This window comes from Mesoplodon mirus, assembly GCF_964341445.2.
Source record: "Mesoplodon mirus genome assembly, chromosome: 16".
Classification (NCBI taxonomy): Eukaryota; Metazoa; Chordata; class Mammalia; order Artiodactyla; family Ziphiidae; genus Mesoplodon; species Mesoplodon mirus.
This window is the reverse complement of record NC_138992.1, coordinates 39,987,394-40,006,717: the sequence shown is the minus strand read 5'-3', so window position 1 is coordinate 40,006,717 and position 19,324 is coordinate 39,987,394. Positions and strand designations below refer to the sequence as shown.

General features: G+C 40.7%; 1 pseudogene across 1 annotated transcript; it reads right to left on the bottom strand.

Moving 5' to 3' along the window:
• Nucleotides 1-11,167: 11,167 nt before the first annotated feature.
• LOC309792024 (small ribosomal subunit protein uS2-like) lies at nucleotides 11,168-13,363 on the bottom strand (annotated as a pseudogene). Its single transcript has one exon. The product of its transcript is annotated as a small ribosomal subunit protein uS2-like (transcript).
• Between the last annotated feature and the right edge of the window lie 5,961 nt (nucleotides 13,364-19,324).

Sequence of the window (19,324 nt, the reverse complement as noted above, 5' to 3'; positions counted from 1 at the left end):
GTGAATTTGGTAGTCAAACCGAAAACCAAGCTTACAGTGTTGATGCCCATCACTGGGCCAACTAGTAGATTACTTGTAATTGAGACACCGTGATTAGAAGTGTTCTTTGGACCATGCCGTTGACTATGAAATGAACAGGGTGCAATCCTAGTAAAGAAGAAATTAAAAACAATCCTAAGACTGCTTTGTGTGGAAACGGACAGGGTGAATTCTGCCGTATTACAAGTACTTAGTCAGGTGGGACTAAAAAGAACATGTGCTTACCTTTCAGATGGAGGGAACTTCCCATCTTGCTCTGGCTGTAAGTTGTTGGATCCCTCTGAGCATGTGTTTCCTCTAGAAAAGAGAAGACACTCGTTTCAAGGGTTGTTTCAAAGATTAAATTTTATACTGTGTATAGAGACCCTCTCTTGCATGTGTACCTGTCATAGAGCAGATGCCAAGTGCTATCTTCACTCTCCTATCCACCTCCCTTACTAATTTATACCCATAGAAATTAAGAAGTAGTTTTAAGGATCCTGAATAAAACAGGAAGCCGAATTATGAAATTGCTGTTTCCCAGAGTTTTGTTCTTGTAGCTATCCTTCTGGGTACCTATTTTAGGTATCATCTTTCAATATGTTGTCTTTGTTTCATATTTGTATATGTTCATTTTTAGCTCCCTCTTTTTCTACTCATCCCAGTTTTAAAATTCGCTTACTTTGAAATGTATGAAATTCCTTTATACTTGTAATAATTTTAGAAACTTTGGCATTTTCTAAAGTATCTTCATTGAAGATGCAAAGTTAAAACACCATGGTAAATAAAGTATTGGCCTCTACAGTGCTTTCATTTTCAGGAAAAAGAAAAGAAAAAAAAAGATTCTTGGAAGGACAGATATTTAAAAAAAATCAGGCCCAGCCCAGTTATTTCTTGTTTCTGCACCTTTTCTGTGCCATACCTCCTCTGTGAAGCCTTCCCAGACCTCTTTCTCTGTGCTCTTCAGTCATGCTCACCTCCCAGGACAATAATTACCAATTAAAATGTCTTTTATCTCCAACTAGGCCTTGGACCTTGTTTTGTTCATTTTTTTATAGCCAGTACCCACCAGTTCAGAGGCATGCATACATAATAGGACCTTGGTAAATACTGAATTGAATTATGGATAGGATATCCCATTATAGAACTTTAATTCTGTAAGGTTAGAGTGATGGATGAAAATTATTCCCAATTAATATTTTTAAATTAATAAACTGTTTTTTAGAAAAGTTTTAGATTTATAGAAAAATTGAGCAGGTAGAACAGAGCTTCTGTGTACTCCTCTACCCTTCCCCACCACCGCATAGTTCCCCCATTATTGACATCTCATATTAGTGGGGTGCATTTGTTACCATATGAACCAGTGTCGATGCATTATATTATTATTATAATGCAAAGCTAATAATAATTATTAAAGTCCATATACCATTCAGATTTCCTTAGTTTTACCCTAATGTCTTTTTACTGCGGCAGGATACAGATATCACATGTAGAAGTCATGTCTCTTCAAGGTTCCTCTTGGCTGTGACGGTTTCTCAGACTCTCCTTGTTTTTGACGATATTGACAGTTTTGAGGAGTTAAAATTAATATTATGGTCAAATATTAATATTTTGTAGGATACCTTTCTAGGGGAATTTATCCGAAGTTTTTCTCATGGTTAGATGGTTATGGGTTGGAGGAAGAAGATCACAGAGGTAAAGTGTCATTTTCATCACATCATATCAAAGGTACATGCGATCATCGTGGTTTATGGCTGCTGATGTTGACCTCGATCACCTGGTAGTGTTCGTCAGGTTTCTCCTTGTAAAGTTTCCCCCCATCCCCTACCCTTTCCATACTATACCTACTCTTTGGAAGGAAGTCACTGTGTGCAGCCCACTCCTAATGAGTGGAATGTTATGTTCCCCCTCCTTTAGGGTGAAATATCTACATAATTTATTTGGAATTCTTCTGTGTGCGAGATTTGTCACTTCTCCCCCATTTATTAAGTCATTCAATTATTTATTTATATCTTTATCTTGTTGCTCAAGTTGTTCTACCTTTGGTCAGGGTAATACCTGTTTATTGTTATAGGGCTGATTTGAAGTTAAAAATGAATGTGGCTAAATGATAATCAGCATTTCTCACGTAATAGGAGAGGAATAAAACTTTTTCCCTCATTTGATTAGACTTGCTTATTATCCCTATTAGCCAAAACACACAACTATAGGAGAAAAATCCTTCCAAATTTTAATACTGGATTGCCCATCAGACTGTTCCTTATTGCCTCGTCAGAACATTTTTCAGTAAACTGGCTTTATTTTTTACATGGCAAGTGGTGGTACAATGACTCCTAGTGTAGGTTGGTGCCACTGCCTTGATTTGTGCTAGGGCACCAACAGTTTTAAATACCATTGCACTTTCATCATCAGAGCAAACATTAACACGGTGAAAAACACAAATGTCTTAATTTTATTGTGGAAATTGTTGTGACTTTTTGATCCCCCTGAAAGGGTCTTTGAGACCCCCAGACATCCATGGAACACACTTTGAGAACTGCAGACCTAGTTTCCAAACCAGAGTGCTGGGAGTCATCTCAGTCATTCCTTTCTTCTTTTTTCTGAGCTCCATAATTACAGTTAGCACTTCCTGAGTAAGATGTTGTGAAGCTCTACTCTGAGCTTTTACATTGTATTGACTCCTGTAATCCTCCACCACTGTGAGCCAGGTACTGTTACTGTCACTTCCACTTTACAGATGAGGAAGCCAAGGCACAAACGTGATTTGCCCGAGTCCCATAGTAGAGTCTGGCTCCAGCCCCCCACCCGCCCCTCGCTGTGCTGCCCCCAGTTACCATCACATCATTCCCAAAGTCTCTTTTTTTCCTCTGCCTTAGTTCAGGACTCCATTCTCTCAACTAGTGCAGTCATCTCCTAACTGGGTTTCCTGACGTGTGTTGCCCCTTCAGTTCTGCCTTACAGTGTATCTCCCCAGCTCTCTTTCTAAAGCACAGATCTGCCCACGCAGCCACCGGCCTGTTATGGATCACTTCGGGTTAAAGGCCAAAACCCCTAACTTAACACACAGAGCCTCTCGAACCCAGGAAGTCCACCTGGGTGCTGTTCTGCACATCCCTGCCTTCTCACTTCTGGCCTTTGCACCTGTACCTCTCTCTCCTCCCCACCTCCACTGTCTTCCCTAGCTAACTCCCAGGTATCTGTTAATACGCAAATATGCCTTCTGTAGAAGCTGTCCTGCCCTGCACGAGGGAGGGCTCTTCTCTACACCCTTTCCTCCGCGCTCCCCTCGTTCTTGCGGCTACCACTGCCCTTCCCAGGCTGCTGGGAGCTCCTGGGGGCAGGGGCCGCCTCCGTCGCTGGGACCCTCACGCCGGGCCTGGGGCCTGGCTGACCACAGCGCCCTTTGTGGGATGAATGGCGGGGGCAGTAGAGGTGTGCTCACTGGGGGCGGCCCTCCTAACTAGACTCCAGTAACCGCTGCCTTGAAAGAGCTTTGCAGCTGGCACCTTGGCGGGCCAGTAGGGCCGCGGCTGAGCTCTGCCCTCTAGAGGCGGAACTGTTCCCGGCCTCGGAGACTGCAGAAGCACCACGGAGACTAGGCCGAGAGCGCCGGCCCTGCGGCAGCTGCCCTTGGCCGCCATCTCAGAGGGAGGCCCTTGAGAAGGAAGGCATCGTAGGGTGTGAGAGCTAGAGGGCACCCTAAAGACGATTGGTCCAGCCCCCCTAGGATTCATGATAGTCCACCGTGCGAAGAAAGAACAGGGATAAACGGCAGCGTTGGAAATCCAGAAGCTCCGGGTGGAGGTTGAAACAGGCAGGGGGGCGCTGGTTGGCTCAGCCTGCTCTGGGCCAGGCGCTGTTGTCGTTAACTGCAGGGCGTGGACTGTCCACAAGAGCTTACATTCTACTGGTGTCGGGGACGGAGAACAGATGTGTAACAAATAACTATCAATGAGCACTATGGAAAAGGTAAAATATTCTAACAGGAGAGAGGGTACTGCTTAAGCTGTAGGGGGTAGGGAGGGATATGGGATGGACTCAAAGAGGAGGTGCTGTTTTACCTAGTGCATTCCTTAATTCAGCAAACACTAGGACATAATATGTAATAAGGTAAACAAAAATTCCTGTCCCTTCGGAGCTTAATTCTAGTATGGGGGGGGGCGGGGCATAGAAAACAAACATGTCAGATAGTATAAGAACTCAGAGGAAAAATACAGGCAGCGTAAGGGAAGTGATGCAAAGTACTATATTAGATAGATGTTCAGGGACCTCTCTGGTGTGACAGCTGAGCAGAGAGGCTGTGCAGTGAGAGAACAAGCCGTGCGGATGAGGAGGAAGAACATTCCAAGCAGGGGAAGCTTGGCATAGTTAATGGACAACAAGGAGGTCAGGATGGCTGGAATGGAGTGTGCAAGGGACAGAGTGGGAGCAGAGGCAGCAGCAGGAAGCGTTTTAAAGTGATCAGCGTGGCTGCTGTATGGAGAACAAATTCTAACGGGGATAGTAGAAGCACGGAGACCACTTAGTAAACCAGTCGGTCCAGGTGAAAGACTGTGGTAGCTTGGAACAGGGCGTGGTTGCAGCGTTGCATTCAAGACATATGTTGAAGGTAGAGCTGAAAGGATGTACTGATGGATTAGATGTGTGGGATGGAGACAACCCAAAGGTGAGCACCTAGATGCACGTTTGTCACTTATTGGAATGGGGAACATGAAGGGAAAAGTGGCTTTAGGGCAGGATGAAGTCAAGAGTTGGTTTTTGACAAGTTAAATGTTAACATGTAGGGAGAAATTTTTATTATAAAAATTTTAAATGTTCAGCAAAATTGAAAGGATTTTATCATGGGCACCCGTATACTCACTACCTAAATTTCATCAACATTTTGCTATGCTTGATCTTTCCATCTGTCCATCCCTCTTCCAGCCATCATTCCATTTTATTTTTTGATGCATTTCCAAAAAAAAAAAAAAGTTGGGGTTATCAATATACTTACCCATTAACAGACTTCAATATTTGTTGTTTTTTTTTAATTGAAGTAGAGTTGATTTCTAATATTAGTTTCAGGTATACAACATAGTGATTCAATATTTGTATAGCTTATTTAAAGTTATTATAAAATCTTGGTTATATTCCCTGTACTGTACAATATATCCCGTATTTATTTATTTCATACATAGTAGTTTCCTCTCCTCTTCCCTCTCTCCACTGGTAACTACTAATTTGTTCTCTGTATCTGTGAGTCCATTTCTGTTTTGTTATATTCATTTGTTTTATTTTTTAGATTCCACATATAAGTGATAAAATACAGTATTTGTCTTTCTCTGACTTATTTCACTAAGCATAATACCCTCTAGGTCTATCCACATTGTTGCAAATGGCACAATTTCATTCATTTTTATGGCTGAGTAGTATTCCATTGTGTGTGTATATATATATATATATATATATACACACACACATCTTCCTCATCCATTCATCTGTTGATGGGCACTTAGGTTGCTTCCATATCTTGGCTATTGTAAATAACGCTGCTATGAACATTGGGTTGCATGTACCTTTTTGAATTAGTGTTTTCATTTTCTTTGGGTGTGTACCCAGCGGTGGAACTGCCAGATCATATGGTAGTTCTATTTTCAGTTTTTTAAAGGAAACTCCATGCTGTTTTCCATAGTGGCTGCACCAGTTTACATTCCCACCAACAGTACACTGTTGGGTACACTAGGGTTCCCTTTTCTCCACATCTTCACCAACATTTGTTATTTGTAGGCTTTTTGATGACAGCTATTCTGACAGGTGTGAGTTGATATCTCATTGTGATTTTGATTTGCATTTCTCTGATGATTAGCCATGTTGAACATCTTTTCATGTGCCTGTTGGCCATCTGTCTATCTTCTTTGGAAAAGTGTCTTTTCAGTCTTCTGCCCATTTAAAAAATTTTTTTTTGATATTGAGTTGTAAGAGCTATTTATATATTTTGGATATTAACTCCTTATTGGTCACATCATTTGCAAATATTTTCTCCCATTCAGTAGGTTGTCTTTTCATTTTGTTGATGGTTTCCTTTGCTGTGCAAAAGCTTTTAAGCTTAATTAGGTCTCTTTTGTTTATTTTTGCTTTTCTTTTTTTTTTTTTTTGCCTTAAGAGAGAGATCAAAAAAAAAATGCTGCAGTTTATTGTCAAAGTGTTCTGCCTATGTTCTCTTCTAGGAATTTTACGGTTTCAGGCCTTACATGTAGGTCTTTAGTCCATTTTGAGTTTATTTTTGTATACAGTGTGAGAAAATGTTCTAATTTCATTCTTTTACATGTGGCTGTTCAGTTTTCCCAGCACCATTTATTTATTTATTTATTTATTTTTTGCGGTACGCGGGCCTCTCACTGCTGTGGCCTCTCCCATCCTGGAGCACAGGCTCCGGACGTGCAGGCCCAGCGGCCATGGCCCACGGGCCCAGCCGCTCCGCGGCATGTGGGATCCTCCCGGACCGGGGCACGAACCCGTGTCCCCGGCATCAGCAGGCGGACTCTCAACCACTGCGCCACCAGGGAAGCCCCCAGCACCATTTATTGAAGAGACTGTCTTTTCTCTATTGTTCAGTATTTGTTTAGTTTTTTTTTCCTTTGAGGTAAAATTTCAATGAAAAGTACAAATATTAAGTGTACATTCTTAATAGATACACTTGTGTAACCCAAACTCCTGACAAATTATAGAACATTACTGTCACTTCCAGAAAGTTTCCTTTCCCTGTTAATTCCCATTTCCATCTTCCTAGAGGCAGCCACTGTTCTGATTTTTTCCACCATAGCTTGGTTTTACTAGTTCTGTACTAGGGAATATTTATATATATACATATATATAAATATATATGGATTAATGGAATCTCACATATACACTCTTTTGTGTCTGGCTTCTTTCTTTTTTGTGGATAAGCATATTCATTTCTTTTGGGTAATACCTAAGAGGGGAATTGCTGGGTCATTAAGGTAGGTATATGCTTTAGTTTTATAAGATAACTGTCAGACCTTTTCCAAAGGCCCATCAACAAAAGAATGCATAAATACATTGTGGTGTATTCATATTATGGAATGCTGTGCTATGGTTAAAATCAAGTAGAGCCACATGTATCAACGTGGATAAATTTCAAAAACATAATGTTTTGGGGGGGGCATATTTTAGGTCAAAACATTCAGTATGATACCTTTATATAAAATTTGAAAGCTTGTGAAAGAAGTATTATATATAGTTATGGATACTTACTTATGCAGTAATAGCATAAAAGCAAGCTTTGCAAAAATAATCAATTTCAGGATAGTGGTATCTCAGGTGGGGGTTGGAGAGATGAATGAAGCAAATATGGTAAAAGGTTAAGATTTTATAAAGTTGGGTGCTAGATACATGTTCCTTATATTAATCTCTGTAGCTTTTGGTTCACCTTATCTAAGGTGCTGCCCCTGCCCTCTACTTCTGCAGGTGGTGGAGCCTGGGCTGAGCCCGGCTGTGGGAGCAGAGCTGCTCGCTCCCACTCTGTCTCACTCACGCGGCTGCCACGGTTCAGGGGAAGCTCCCCAGAGACCCCAGGTAGGACGGCCGGGCAGACAGCACCCTGACCTGCTCCCGGTTACCGCAGCCTTGCAGATGACTTCCAGACCTGCCTTCCCCACCTCGCTCCTAAATTTAGGTCTGTGACCTGGACCTAGCTCTCTCTCCAGTCTGAGTTCCAAACCCTACTTAAAATTGAGTTTATTTTAAAATATCTGTTCTGTTCCACTGTTTGGGGGTTTTTTCCTCAGGAACTCTGACTTTACATCTGTGTTATTTCCTTTGCCTGTCTTCCCTATCACTCCCTCTCTAATGATTTTTATTCATTTCCATTTTATCTTCTTCACTTTTATTTCTATTCTTTTTATCTTCCATGGTGTCCCTTAGAGTGGTGTCTCCTCTCTCTTGTGTTTCTTGTAATTTGGTTTTTGTATATGAAATATTTTGTATTTATTTTTCTTACACTTATTTAGTAAATCTACCCATTTCTGTTCCCTGTCCTCCTCTTGTCTGTCACCTTCCGTTCCTTGACCTGACTATCCCTTCCTTGAGTTATTTCTGCTTTGTTAGCTCCCTGCATAGCCACCGCTGCCTTGTTACATTTTTGAAAATTCATAATAGGATGTTGGGTTAAAATTTTCTTCTGCTTTGTGGCCACATTTCTCTGATGAGTTTTCTTAGTCTGCAGGGAAGTTTTGTTACTCCTTTTCAGATTTTCTTCTGACGGTACCTTTGTATGGATGTTTTTCTTACAATACCTTTGATTGGATGTTGAGTTATAAGTCTTTATCATTTTGGAATGAGTTGGATTTTTCTAAAACAACTATTGGCAAGAGAATCCCATGATAGGAACAAGGGAGCTTTCCTCATTTCTCAGCTCAAGGCTTCCTTCTGTCAGTATGGGGGTGTGTACTTTACTTTATGGCACCTACCTGTAACGGGACCTCCTCTCAATTTAGGATTCTAACCTGGCTCAGCTGAGCTCCTACAACTAGTCTGGAGCTCCGCTGGTTCCTCCCCAGCCACTGGTTTCCAGGCATTCTGCCCCTTCCTGCCAGCCTGCTCTTCTCTTTTTCCTAAGCTGCACCTGTGGGTCCTCCAGGCACTTACGGATTAATTTCTTCCTCTCCCAGTAGTCATGCCCTCTTCCTTCTTAATCCTGCTCACATCTATTCCCACCCAGGCTGAGCACTCTCCTGAGTTGAATTTTTGCTGAGAATTGCTGTACCTCCACCCTCTGGACTCTTGTGCCATTTCTAGTCTTCCCTGGGGCACCTGCTAAACCGCACGTATGGTTTCCTGTGCTGGTTCGGGGAGGGGGGCAGTGATGCTACACACCATATGAAGTTTGTGAAATTTCTCACTTCCTTGTTTTACTGAAGATGTAAGCATGTAGGCGTTTCATACCTTTGTTCTCATTGCTCTGAATGATTTTCAGGAAAATTGGAAAGATTCTGAACAAAGCTGTCACCACGTACCCATCAGGCTGACCTAGAGTCCTTAGCCAGGCATTCGAAGCCTTCCACAGGCTGACCTTGGTTTTTCTCCCTGCTCTTAGGTGTGACCACGGCTCCAGCCAGACTAATCTCCCACCATCCTAGGAACTCACCATGCACATTCCTTCCGCTGTGTTCTAGCTGTTTTCCACAGTTGCAGTGTTCCCTTCAGGGGCTTCTTTATAGTAGCCATTGTTTTTGGTGACCCAGCATGTATTTCTCCCTTTCTCTACCACCCATCAACAGGGTTAGATGCATAAACCCAGCTTATTAATCATGGTGCCCCTTCCCTGGGCAACAGTTTCAGGGAAAGCTGAATGGTCCAAGTAGGACCAGAGTCCCTCCCTGATTTCCTTCCACTAGAGCGAGCTGGGAAGCCTGCCTGTTGCCTCTGGTGTCACTGTGTCAAAGAATATTCATCTGGAAGAACACACCATATGCAAAATTAAAGGATATGGTGATACAGAGAGAGAGAGAGAGAGAGAGAGTTTCCTTGTTGAAGTCCTGGATCCACCCTGAGGTTACTGCTGACATAAGCCAGTCGATCACAGTTTAGATTAAATGCAACTGTAAGACTCCTAACAAATACACCTTACTGTGTTCTCCCGTCACCCTGGTGTTTTTACCTATTGTAACACACATCACACCATATAGTGATTGTAATTGCCTGTTTATTTGTTTGTATCCCCCACTGAAAGCCCTTTACCACAAGGTCCACACTGTTCACCCTTGTGTGCCTGGTACCTTGCATTGTGCCTGGCCAGCATTGGGCCGTCATTTAGTATTCAGCTGAAACTTCATTTCTGCCTTTCCTAATTCTTCCCATCACTCAAGGTCTTAGATTCCAAGTTCTTTGTGAAGCATTCCACATCAAGTTGAAGAATCTACATAAAATATCCAGGATAAAGCAGGCTCTCATCAGAGCTGCATCCTCCTCGTCCCTAGTTGCTTGAGTCAGAAGTGATGTCTCCTTCGTGGGAGCTCCTATATCTCATTTAATCAAATGGTATCTACTCATACTGTCTTAAAAGAGAAATGCAAATGACTTATAACTAACGTAAGTTTTCAAATGTGATTGTAAATGCCAGAAGCAAGGACCTAGTACAGTGCCTCATATAAAAGAATCCACAGTTGTTGAATATACAGCTGAATATACAGCACAATGATCAATACTTTAGAGGTTAAATGGAAACTGGTAGTCTGTTATTGGCTGTGGGAGTCCTTATGTTAAGTGAGTCATGGGGTAGATTCAAAGGAACCTGAAAGAAGGATAAAGCTGAATCACACTTTTGTAGAGTGCATGAACGCTGTTTGAAAATCTAATTAAGCCATAACAACTGACCACAGCTGAAAAATAGTCGTGGTTATTTTCTACGCCCAAACGTCTCATTACTTGGTAAAGGCTGTTAACTTGTCCAAGCTGAATATTTGGAAGGAGAAATGAGGCATGAGGAGGGCAAGTTAGAGTTTATTGTGCCTTCCGTTTCGATAAGGGGAAACTGAGGGTGGCTAGGAAAAGAAGCCTGAAGCTCTGGCTCCAGAACTATGTTCATACCTCTCACATCAGCCTCATACTCTTTTTTGGCTGCATCTTCCATATATAATTAGTGATAGTCTGATTGATTCAGTTCTTCTGGTGGAATGTAAGCTCCAAAAGGCCAGGGACTTGGTCTGTCTTGTTCAATGCTGAGCCTCCCAACACCTAGAACAGTGCCTAGTCCTTATGTCTGGGGCCATAGTAGGAGCTTCCTACATATTTGTTGAATTCATATCTCTACAATACTGGACACAGCTTGTTTACCTTTTATGTATCTTGCTAAAATATTTATATGTCCAGATTTCCTATTCTGATGCAGATGTTAAAAAGAACATCTTCAATGCCAAGTTCCATGATATCAGTGACCTCCAGTGTCTTATTCACTAAAGTATCTCTAGTGCCTAAAACAGGGGACATTCTGTCAGTACTTATGGAATGAATGATTTAAGTATTTGATTAGTGAATTTTAAATTGAGCGAAAAAATGGAAATGATTGGCTCAGACTTTTTGGGGTTGTTTTTTAGAAACTGTTTATTTTCTGTCAACCTACTTCCATTTTACGAGTTTGCAGACGAACAGCTTAAGACCACTCAGTGGTTGTTGTACCCACTCAGTGGCCTGAGTGGTGGGAGCTGCAGACCAGTCTTCAGTGGGGAACTGCTGAACAGGCACAGAGGGCACCTGCACACCTTCGGACCAGTCTGCCACCTCAGGTTGCGTAGCAGTGAACTCAGGAGCTGGAGCAGTCCATTCACCCTGAAATTCCTCCATGGTCACAGCCTTCTCAGCTGCTGCCTGCTCTTCCTTTTCAATCTCTTCAGGATCTCTGTAGAAGCAGAGATCAGCTGTGACCTCCCATGGGTGTTTGCGGGAGATCGTGCCACGCATGCACAGAACTTCCCGGGCGAGCATCAGCTACATCAGACCCCCTGAGTGAGTTCCCTTGTTGTTGCATGGGATGGCAATGTCCACATAACACAGACGATAGTCTGTGTTACACAGAGCAATGGTAGGCAGGTTAGCGTAAGAGGCCTCTGTGAGAGGCTGGTGGTCAGCCCTGGGATCAGTAACCACCGGAAGTCTTGGCTCCCGGAAGGCTTCCTGGATCTGGTTAGTGAAGATTCCAGGAGAGAAGCAGCCAGCAATAGGAGTGGCTCCAGTGGCAGCAGCAAACTTCAGCCCAGCTCGCTGGCCAGTATTCCTGGAGGATACGACACTGACATCAGCTGGGTTTTCAATGGCAACAATGGCACGAGCTGCCAGCAGAGGCTTCTCGCAGGTTCTCTTCAGATTTATGTTGTAGATGCCATCACTTTTCCTTTTGTAGATGTACTGCTCCATTTGGAAGTCTGGTTGGTGCCACCTAAGTGGGTTCCTGCTGCAAGAAATTTGAGTACATCCTCCTCCTTCATTTGCAGGAAATCAAGGGCTCCGGACATTGTGAAAGTTTCCCTTTAAGTTACAATGGGAATCCAGAACAACACCGTATGGACCCCTGTCTGGGTAGTGCAGAAGGGGATCAGACTTAGTAAGAATGTTCTGCTATGTTTGTTTTAACCTCTACAGTTTATAAGTACCCTCACAAATATCCCCTCACTTGGATCTTACAACAACCCTATGAGATTTATTTTGTCAGTTTTATAGATGAGGAAAAAGGCTCAGAGGAATTACAGGGCTTGTCTAATGTTACATAGTTGGCAGATTGGGACTTGAACCCTAGACTTGACTCCAAATTGTATGATCTTTCAACTTTTTCATGGATACCAATTGAAGATGAGGTAGAATTATTAGAACACTGTCAACATTGTATCATTGGAATTATAAATCTTAGAGGTGGAAGTGGCCTCACGCATCACAAATTCCAAACCCCTCTCTCATTTTTCAAAATAGGAAAAGAAGGTTTGGAGAATTTCTAGGATGTGTCTAAAGGCACACCTCCGGTTTGAGAAGTCATTACACCAAAGCTGGCTCTTCCACTGACTGCTTCTGGCTTGTCCTCAGATCTCACTCTCAGTTGGAGATTGTGGACTGAGCTTGTGGGAGACCAAGCTCCCCTCTGCTTTCCTGCATCAGAGGCCCCGGGCACCCGGCCCTTTCTGACAGGAGCCTGGCCCTCGCTGAAGGAAACAGGGTTTTTCTCTCTCCCCCTTTCTGTCATTTATTTTTCCTCTTCCTTATTTACCTAGCAGGTGAGGGGCGAGAGTTGTAAAAGAGCCATCCAGTCTTCAAGGTTCCCTACTCCCTCCCCTGTAAGACCTGGTTTTGATAAAGGTTTCCAAGTTTGAAAGTTAATAAAAATAATGCCACTGACCTCTTCATTTATTTATTGTTTTTGAACTGTCTACACCTCAGGGTCCAGTTTTGTTTCCCTTTCTTTCTATGATGCCCTGGGTATAGACCCTGCTGGCTAACTGAGGGTGCGCTTTGCACAGAATCTTGCCCCTGTCTTATAGGAATAACTACTAGGCCTTAGAGAAGATAGATTCCATTGTTTGGCTTTGCACATCACACTTTTTTTATGAGTCAAATCTGATAACAGAAGAGCACAAATCTAAATTTTACCAGTAATCAAAGAAATGCAATGAAATACCCTTTTGACCATCAAATAGGCAAAAAGTAGAGAGACTGATATTTTGTGCTGGCAAGAGGGTGAGAAAACGAGCGCTCGTATGTTGCTGCTGTAAATATGAATTGCTGTACCTTTTGGGAATGAGGCCAGCTATCTATTAAAAAATACACAGACTACATTTAGTACTGTCATTTTTGTTCACTTAGCCTGTGGAAATCAAGGTTCCAGTTTGTAAGGTTATATGTTCAAGAGTTTACTAAAGCTCTGTTTGTAATTGCAAAAACCTAAAAACCCCTTGAATTTCTGTCAGAAATGTTGAATAAATTATGGTTTATCTGTAATACAGAGTATATCATATAGTAATAAAGTCACAGAGTAATATTCATGGAATTATCTTACTTTTGGAAAAAGCAAGAAAATCTTCATATGTGTGTATACGTGATTACAGATCTTTCTGGACTTATGGTGGGGTTACATCCCAATAAACCCATTGTAAGTTGAAAATGCATTTAATACACCTAACCTTCCGAACTTCATAGCTTAGCCTTGCCTACCTTAAACGTGCTCAGAACACTCTATTAGCCTAGAGTTGGGCAAAATCTTTGAACACAAAGCCCATTTTATAATAAAACGTTGAATATCTCATGTCATTTATTGAATACTTTATTGAAAGTGAGCATCAGAATAGTTGTCAGGGTACAGAATGGTTGTCAGCGTATTGGCTGTTTCCCCTTGTGATGGTGTGGCTGACTGGCAGCTGCGGTTTGCTGCCACTGCCCAGCATCTCGAGAGTATCAGACCACATATCGCTAACCTGGGAAGAGATCAACATTCAAAATTCTAGTACAGTTTCACTGACTGTGTGTTACTTTTGAACTATAGTAAAGTCAAAAAATAGTGAGTCGAGAAGTTCCCTAGTGGCCTAATGGTTAGGGATTCAGCACTCTCACTGTGGAGGCCCGGGTTCGATCCCTGGTCACAGCTAATAAAATATATGCCTCGAGGGTAGAATTAGGATTGGGAAACAGACATCAACATATCTGTGTTGTTTGTCTTGTTATAACGGGCATGCATTGATTTTGTGATTTTTTTTTAATAAAGTGAAAAAATTTTGAGAGAGTGGGTTTGAGAGATAGATGGGTTATAATCTATTTTCTGTCACTTAATAGTTGTGAGAGGTTTGGTAAAGTACTTAACCTCAGTCCTCATCTGTAACAGGGGAATAATATCTGCATCACTGTGTTTGATTAAAGGAAGTAAAGTATACAAAGCATGTAGCACATTGTAATCCATCTATAAATGTTAGTTTCTTTTTCCCTTTACACAAGCAATTTGGAGTAGAATATTAAAACACATGCAAAATGTGTTCGCTGTGCTACCAGTATGTGTTATCCTGATGTGCACAGTGTGGCATTGGCCTACCAAAGGGGTGATTTAGTGCCTCTATTTGCCCCCTTAATCCTTATAGAGATGAAGAATAATGTACAATGGTGCCTTGGCCCTCCGGGGTTATTTACCTGGTACCTCAGTTATTAGTAATCCAGCTGCAAAGTAGGGAGGAGGGAAGAGGGCCTCTGAATAGCCAAAACATATGCCTGAAGTTCAAGCTCTTGCTGGATCATTTATTCTTATTTTAGGTAACCCAAACAAGCTTTTCCAGTGATGATGCTGTGGCAGTTATCCAGAGAGCAGCCAGGAGGGTCTGAGCCCAAGGGTGCATGGAAGACTAAAATGCAAACACAATTACTCAGGAAGCCGGATGGTCTGGGGCCAGGCCCTGTTTTCACAATTAAAAACTGATCTTCATAATAATGATGCTGGATTATTAGGGAGGAATTAATTCATGCTTCATATAATCTTTAAAGGCCCCTAATTAGAGTATGATACAGTCTAGAAGTATTACCACCAAAGATGATTAAACTTTTCAGTTTCATTGTGTAAAAAGTAAGTTTTGTTTTTGTATTAGTGCCAGAATATAACAGAGGTCTTTATCCTATGAGGGAAAGATAGAGTAGGTGCCTATAGTTATTAATCTGGACAGCCAAGTGTGACAGATGTTAGAAATTGTTCAGAAAGGATTTTAACCTAGAACAGTGGAATGATGTCTCACAAATGTGTTATTTGCTTTTTGACTAAAAGAAGGTCCACAATCTATAATCCAGAATCCCTGGGGCCTGGTGAGTTTTGGAATTCAGAATTTTTCAGATTTCTTGAGAAGTAGTATGTAATGTAGTAGCCCTAACAGGGTCTGAGGCAGCACACGATAGTCAAACATATTAATATTTCTGTAGTGAAGTATTTATTAGGACAAATAGTGCATAGTTTATTTAAATAACAAACCACTAAATGAAATAGTGGGATAAATATAGACTATAAATACTCTAGTAATTTATTTCTAAGAAAACATTTTATAAATCTTTAAATTTATGCAGGTTCAATTTCAGCTAAATGTGCTGGTGCATACACAAACCATGAACATCCATCTCCTCTGGTTGCTTGAGCATCTTAGAGGAATCTCAGTGCCTGTCACCAGCAGCAGCTGGAGTGGCACCTGTGATTGCAGGAGCAGGACTAAGGGCCATTTTAAGCACTTTTTCCCAAGTCAAATGCTTCATTAATTTAGATTTCCATCTAAGCAGTCCCTCCTAAATTATGAAAACCACCATAAGCTCATGTTCACTGATAAATGTTCATGGTTCAAAGCTAGCCACTGACTAATCACACATTTTCACCATCTCATGTAGGGATTTTTTTACCACCTGTGTTTACAAATTTGTCTCCATCATCACTGTTATCCTCATAATTAACTATATTTAAAACCATTTCACACACCCATTAGGATAACTGCTATCAAAAAAAATAAACCAAACAACGATATTCACAGAAAGATAGACAAGATGAAAAGGCAGAGGGCTATGTACCAGATGAAAGAACAAGATAAAACCCCAGAAAAACAACTAAATGAAGTGGAGATAGGCAACCTTCCAGAAAAAGAATTCAGAATAATGATAGTGAAGATGACCCAGGACCTCAGAAAAAGAATGGAGGCAAAGATCGAGAAGATGCAAGAAATGTTTAACAAAGACTTAGAAGAATTAAAGAACAAACAGAGATGAACAATACAATAACTGAAATGAAAACTACACTAGAAGGAATCAATAGCAGAATAACTGAGGCAGAAGAACGGATAAGTGACCTAGAAGACAGAATGGTGGAATTCACTGCTGCGGAACAGAATAAAGAAAAAAGAATGAAAAGAAATGAACACAGCCTAAGAGACCTCTAGGACAACATTAAATGCAACAACATTCACCTTATAGGGGTCCCAGAAGGAGAAGAGAGAGAGGAAGGACCAGAGAAAATATTTGAAGAGATTATAATCGAAAACTTCCCTAACATGGGAAAGGAAATAGCCACCCAAGCCCAGGAAGTGCACAGAGTCCCATACAGGATAAACCCAAGGAGAAACACGCCGAGACACATAGTAATCAAACTGGCAAAAATTAAAGACAAAGAAAAATTATTGAAAGCAGCAAGAGAAAAATGACAGATAACTTACAAGGGAGCTCCCATAAGGTTAACAGCTGATTTCTCAGCAGAAACTCTACAAGCCAGAAGGGAGTGGCATGATATACTTGAAGTGATGAAAGGGAAGAACCTACAACCAAGATTACTCTACCCAGCAAGGATCTCATTCAGATTCTATGGAGAAATCAAAAGCTTTACAGACAAGCAAAACCCAAGAGAATTCAGCACCACCAAACCAACTCTACAACAAATGCTAAAGGAACTTCTCTAAGTGGGAAACACAAGAGAAGAAAAGGACCTACAAAGACAAACCCAAAGCAATTAAGAAAATGGTCATAGGAACATACGTATTGATAATTACCTTACACGTGAATGGATTAAATGCTCCAACCAAAAGACACAGGCTTGCTGAATGGATACAAAAACAAGACCCATCTATATGCTGTCTACAAGAGACCCACTTCAGAGCTAGGGACACATACAGACTGAAAGTGAGGGGATGGAAAAAGATATTCCATGCAAATGGAAATCAAAAGAAAGCTGGAGTAGCAATACTCATATCAGATAAAATTGACTTTAAAATAAAGAATGTTACAAGAGACAAGGAAAGACACTACATAATGATCAAGGGATCAATCCAAGAAGAAGATATAACAATTATAAATATATATGCACCCAACATAGGAGCACCTCAATACATAAGGCAACTGCTAATAGCTTTAAAACAGGAAATCGACAGTAACACAATAATAGTGGGGGACTTTAACACCTCACTTACACCAATGGACAGATCATCCAAAATGAAAATAAATAAGGAAACAAGCTTTAAATGACACAATAGACCAGATAGATTTAATTGATATATACAGGACATTCCATCCAAAAACAGCAGATTACACTTTCTTCTCAAGTGCACATGGAACATTCTCCAGGATAGATCACATCTTGGGTCACAAATCAAGCCTCAGTAAATTTAAGAAAATTGAAATCATATCAAGCATCTTTTCTGACCACAACGCTATGGGATTAGAAATGGATTACAGGGAAAAAAACGTAAACACAAACACATGGAGGCTAAACAATACGTTACTAAATAACCAAGAGATTGGTGAAGAAATCAAAGAGGAAATCAAAAAATATCTAGAGACAAATGACAATGAAAACACAATGATCCAAAACCTATGGGATGCAGCAAAAGCAGTTCTAAGAGGGAAGTTTATAGCTATACAAGCCTACATCAAGAAACAAGAAAAATCTCAAATAAATAATCTAACCTTACACCTAAAGGACCTAGAGAAAGAAGAACAAACAAAACCCAAGGTTAGCAGAAGGAATGAAATCATAAAGATCAGAGCAGAAATAAATGAAATAGAAACAAAGAAAACAATAGCAAAGATCAATAAAAGTAAAAGCTGATTCTTTGAGAAGATAAACAAAATTGATACACCATTAGCCAGACTCATCAAGAAGAAGAGGGAGAGGACTCAAATCAATAAAATTAGAAATGAAAAAGGAGAAGTTACAACAGATACCACAGAAATACAAAGCATCCTAAGAGACTACTAGAAGCAACTGTATGTCAATAAAATGGACAACCTGGAAGAAATGGACAAATTCTTAGAAAGGTATAACCTTCCAAGACTGAACCAGGAAGAAATAGAAAATATGAACAGACCAATCACAAATAATGAAATTGAAACAGTGATGAAAAATCTTCCAACAAACAAAAGTCCAGGACCAGATGGCTTCACAGGTGAATTCTATCAAACATTTAGAGAAGAGCTAACACCCATCCTTCTCAAACTCCAAAAAATTGCAGAGGAAGGAACACTCCCAAACTCATTCTATGAGGCCACCATCACCCTGATACCAAAACCAGACAAAGATACTACAAAAAAAAAATTACAGACCAATATCACTGATGAATATAGATGCAAAAGTCCTCAACAAAATACTAGCAAACAGAATTCAACAACACATTAAAAGGATCATACACCATGATCAAGGGGGATTTATCCCAGGGATGCAAGGATTCTTCAATATATGCAAATCAATCAATGTGATACACCATATTAACAAATTGAAGAATAAAAACGATATGATCATCTCAATAGATGCAGAAAAAGCTTTTGACAAAATTCAACACCCATTTATGATAAAAACTCTCCAGAAAGTGGGCATAGAGGGAACCTACCTCAACATAATAAAGGCCATATACAACAAACCCACAGCAAACATCATTCTCAATGGTGAAAAACTGAAAGAATTTCCTCTAAGATCAGGAACAAGACAAGGATGTCCACTGTCACCACTATTATTCAACATAGTTTTGGAAGTGCTAACCACGGCAATCAGAGAAGAAAAATAAAAGGAATACAAATTGGAAAAGAAGAAGTAAAACTGTCACTGTTTTGCAGATGACATGATACTATACCTAGAGAATCCTAAAGATGCCACCAGCAAACTACTAGAGCTAATCAATGAATTTGGTAAAGTTGCAGGATACAAAATTAATGCACAGAAATCTCTTGCATTCCTATACACTAATGATGAAAAATCTGAAAGAGAAATTAAGGAAACACTCCCATTTACCATTGAAACAAAAAGAGTAAAATACCTAGGAATAAACCTACCTAGGGA